General features: G+C 38.3%; 1 non-coding gene across 1 annotated transcript; it reads right to left on the bottom strand.

Moving 5' to 3' along the window:
• Nucleotides 1-556: 556 nt before the first annotated feature.
• On the bottom strand, nucleotides 557-663 carry LOC127077446 (small nucleolar RNA R71). The gene has a single exon (XR_007787257.1). It is a non-coding gene; the product is annotated as a small nucleolar RNA R71 (small nucleolar RNA).
• Nucleotides 664-5,228: the final 4,565 nt, after the last annotated feature.

The raw sequence follows: 5,228 nt of genomic DNA, 5'->3' as shown, positions 1-5,228 counted from the left end.
TTTCTTTTTCTTTGTCGATTGTATGCCAAACACTCGCTCTCAGAGCAAAGAGATAAAACAACCAATTGAAGATATCGAGCGTTATCTTAATTTAAAATGCTGAATCAACAAATTTCGTATTAAATACAATCTTCAAGATCCTATTATCCCAGCTCCATAATCGGAACCAATTATGGTCGAAAGACCACAAAACCGCACGTTAAAGTAGTATGATGTTCCATCGTAAGTAGAACCACATAATAACATTGTTGCCCCTGCCATCAATCGAAACGATTTCAAGTTGAAACCTTCACTGTTATCAGCCGTTCAACAAAACCAATTTTCATGTAGTCCTACAGACGATCCTAACTTACATTTGTCAGTGTTTGTGCAGTATGCAGACACAATGAAAGCAAATGGTGTCAATCAAGAAGTGATTAGACTACGTCTTTTCCCTTTTTCCTTAAGAGATAGAGCTAGAGCTTGGCTCCAGTCTCTACCTTCAAACTTTGTAACCACATGAGATGAGTTGAAGAAAGTCTTCTTAGCCTGATATTTTCCACCAAGCAAAACAACTATGCTAAGATCTCAAATCAACGGATTTAAGCAAAAAGACAATGAATCTCTTTTCGACGCTTGGGAAAGATACAAGGACATGATGCGACTTTGTCCACACCATGGACTTGAAGAATGGATAATTATCCATACTTTCTACAATGGTCTGTTGTATAACACTAAGATAAATTTAAGCGTTGCCGCTGGCGGTGCTCTAATGGACAAACGGTATGACGAAACTTATGAACTCATAGAGAACATGGCTTAAAATCATTTCCAATGGGGAGGCGAGCGTGTTGTTGTAGAAAAACCAACTCTGAAAGGCGGAATGTATGAAGTTAATGGCATATACCACATTAATGCTAAAGTGGATGCGCTTACTCAAAAGATTGAAAGGTTGACCATAGCACTAACAACTACCATAGCTGCTATAACACCAAACTGTGAATTATGTGGAACCCCTGGGCACACTAATGCTAATTGTCAGTTATTGGCTGGTGTTCCCACCGACCAAATAAACTATGCTCAAGGAAACCCATATTAAAACACTTACAATCTTGGTTGGAGAAACCATCTGAACTTTTCCTATAAAAGTAATAATGCTTTGTTTCCACCAAACCCAACACCTGTTATCCACATGGCTATCAGAAAGGAGCCCATATTGCTCCACAAGCACCTAGAAAGTCAAATATGGAGATCATGATGGAAAACTTTATAAATTTCCAAGCTTAATAAAACAAAGAATTTGCAAATCAAATGCTCATGCAAGTGAACTGATGAAACAATTGTCAAATAAGTTTGATGATATGGCTACCCATAACAAAATGTTAGAAACCCAGATCTCCTAGGTAGCCCAACAACAAGCCACAATAACAGCCCCATCTGGAGCATTTCCTGGTCAACCACAACCAAACCCAAAAGGCCATGCTAACGCTATCATGTAACAACCCAATTTTTGTTTAGTGTTGAATTATTATACTATTATTATTATAATTTTAATTTAATTATGTGGAGTGTTAATTAATTCATTGGTGTATTAATTCATTATCTAGTGGATATGAGAAATAATTAAATAATAGAATTAATTAATTAACTTGGTTGCATAGTGAGTGGTTAATTATTTAATTTAAATAGAGGTATTTAAATATTAGGTATTACTGGGCCTAGTGATAAAATTAGACGATTTAAGCCCAACTAGAATACTATTATAAATAGTAAGAGTGGAGGAAGTGAGAATTAGAATTCACTTGAGCACTGAAAGCAATAGAGAAAGAAGAGAGGTAAAACGAGAGGAGTCAAGGTTTCCATCAAATTGACAAGGTAAGGGGGGAAATCCTTATTATTATGGGTTAGTATGATTGGGTCAATGGGTAGGAACATGTTTTAGGTTGAAATCCTTAATTAGCATGATTTGGAATTATTAGGTCTTGATAAATACTCTTAAATTGTGATGATTAAATTATGCTAAAACTGTGAATGAATATATATTTGGATGAGTCATAATTTTCTGAACGTGTAGCTTCTTACGAAATCGAAATCGGAGGTCCGGAAGTCCTCCAACGATGAAAAATGCGGGGAAATCTGCATTCTGTTTCGTGTTAGCGCAGGAACAGCTTTCTGTTTTGCGTTAACCGGTTAACACTGTTGCGATATTGAAAAATTACATTCTGTTTTGCGTTAACCGGTTAACCCAGGGCGTTAACCGGTTAACACTGTTAAAAATTTCCAAGAAGCGCATTCTGTTTTGCGTTAACCGATTAACCCATGGTGTTAACCGGTTAACACTGTTATATTATTAAAAAATTGATATTTAATTGTTGTGTGCGTTTTGGAATGCAATCTATGTGTACCTATTTGATGGTTGGCCTATATTGGTGAATAAAATATTGTACGAATGTGTATGTATACCACTATTGGATTGTGAATGATTTCTGGTTATGGATGTGATGATATGTGGTGATGAATGTGTATACGTACCAACTGTGAGTTATGGTGGTATGTGGTATGTTAAGATGATATAAATCTTAATTGCATATGTGCTGGTATGTGTGCATTCATTCATAGCATGGTTGACTTCATTGTGGAAGTGGTGAAATTGTGGGTTCACATGAGCAGACGTTGATTCTTACTTGGAATCAGGTGTAGTATTAAGCGGTGATCCTTCATTGGAAACAGACGTAGCAGACGTTAATCCTTAATTGGGATTAGGCGTAGTTTTAAGCGGTGATCCTTCATTGGAAACAGACGTAGGGCTTTGGTCTTGTCCGGATCGGAAGCGTGGCTTGGATTCTAGACATTGAATCGGAAAGCGGTGAAACTTTGAGTTCACATTGGGGTACCACATGCATGGAGTCACATTGTCTTGCATAGAGTCGTCTATAGTTATGTGATCATTGAATGCATGTATTGATGTGAGTGTGATGTACATTTGAAATATGTGGAATGATTGTCTGTTAATATCATTGATATAATAATACGAAGTGTGATGAATTCTTTAATTGTGTTTTAATTCATTGTGCCTTATTATGCTATTTCATAATGATTTGGAATTCTCACCCTTTCTGTTTGAATGTTACCTTTACATGGGTATCGTGCAGATACTACAGAGTAGTATTGCTGGAGTATGTGGACGGTAGCTCGCTCAAGATTAGCTGGAGAGTTTCTGTATTTAGTTTGAAATTTGGTAATGAGTCAATGCTCTGGTCATGTAACACTGGGTAGATTAGTGGTATTGAACTCGTGTCTTATTTTGATATGCTTTATGCCATTAATTGTTTTATTTTATTTGAAGTGATTATTGAGAGATGATCATGGTATGGGACATGGATCATATTATGAAATACATGAGTATTCTTTATTTTCCGCTGCGAACGCATATTGCTTGAATATTCATGATGAGTGAAATGTGTTATTTTGAATGACCAGGTGTATTGTTGGTTTTTGAAAGTTTTAAGTTTTGAAAACGTCGATGTGACGCCCTTTTCTTTATATGCGTGCTTATTTACTCTGATTATATGCTAAATAATTTGGGGTAGAAAAGGGGTGTTACATAGTGGTATCAGAGCATGGTCGACCAGTTAGTCAATAGTAGTAGGTTTTCTGTGGTATCTGATTTGTGTGTCTGACACAATCGATATTGTTTGTTTGATGTTTCGGGTTGTTTAGGACAATGGTTGCAGGCAGGAATGGCGATGCCATTGCTGAGGCGCTGAGGATGCTGGCTGAATCCATGGGTCAGATCCATCAAGCGAATGTCCATTAAGCGAATGTGAATGCCGGTAACCAAAAGGGAGATGATGATGAGTTCCGTGCTTTGGGGAGATTCCAGCGGAACAATCCTCCTATCTTTGAGGGTGAGCATGCACCTGAGAAAGCTCAAGCTTGGCTGAAAGCAATTGAGAAGATCTTCAGAGTCATGAACTGTACTGATGCTCAGAAAGTGCAGTTTGGTACCCATATGCTTGAGAAGGAAGCTGAAGATTGGTGGAATAACACTCTTCAGAGGTTCGAAGAAGACAACATTGAAGTTACTTGGACTCTTTTCCGTGATACCTTCTTGGAGAACTATTTCCCAGAAGATTGTCGTGGGAAGAAAGAGGTGGAGTTCCTTGAATTGAAGCAAGGAAATGGTACCGTTGCTGATTATGCTGCTAGATTTCAGGAGCTTATCAAGTATTGCCCTCATTACAATACTGCTAATGCTGAGAGATCTAAATGTTTGAAGTTTGTGAATGGCTTGAGACATGATATCAAGAAGGCCATTGGTTACCAACAGATTTCTCGTTTTACAGAATTGGTTAACAAGATCCGAATTTATGACGAGGATAGTAGGGAGAGTGCTTCTGTCTACAAGAGTCTGAAGGGGAAAAACCAAGATCGGGGAAAACCATATGATGACAAGAGGAGACAATCTAGTGTTGGCAAGAAGCCAAGTGGGGGAGTATCTCCTATTCCACTTAAGTGCTTCAAATGTGGTGTGGAAGGCCATCGTGCTACGGAGTGTAGTAGAGATTCTGGGAAGTGTTTCAATTGTGGCAGGATGGGTCACAGAGCAAGCCAGTGTAGAGTTGGTTCGAATGTAACTTGTTTCAACTGTGGTGAGAAAGGTCACATTAGTTCGCAATATGGTAAGCCGAAGAAGGAGCAAGTGAAGGGGAAGGTGTTTGCATTGTCTGGTGCGGAGACCACTACCGATGATAGACTAATCCAAGGTACGTGCTTTATTAATGGTACACCTTTGATTGCCATTATTGATACCGGTGCAACACATTCTTTCATTTCTTTGGATTGTGCTAAGAGGCTGAATCTCATATTATCTGATATGCGTAGAAGTATGATTATTGATACACCTGCTATGGGTTCTGTTTCTACTTCCTATGTGTGTTTGAATTGTCCGTTGAGTATATTTGGTAGGGATTTTGGAATTGATTTAGTTTGTCTTCCGTTAGAGCAACTCGACGTGATTTTGGGTATGAATTGGTTAAAAGTTAGTCGGGTGTATATCAACTGTTTCGAGAAGACGGTTAATTTTCCTGAGGTGGATGCTAAGGAAGACTGGTGTGTGTCTGCTAAGCAAGTTGATGAATCGGTGCAAGATGGTGCCGAGTTGTTTATGTTGTTGGCAACTTTGGATATTCAGGAGAAGAGGACGATCGAAGAACTGCCAATAGTTTGTGAGTTTGCGGAGGTATTTC

Source organism: Lathyrus oleraceus, chromosome 4, assembly GCF_024323335.1.
Source record: "Lathyrus oleraceus cultivar Zhongwan6 chromosome 4, CAAS_Psat_ZW6_1.0, whole genome shotgun sequence".
In the NCBI taxonomy this organism is placed as follows: Eukaryota; Viridiplantae; Streptophyta; class Magnoliopsida; order Fabales; family Fabaceae; genus Lathyrus; species Lathyrus oleraceus.
This window is presented reverse-complemented; position numbering and strand designations above follow the sequence as displayed.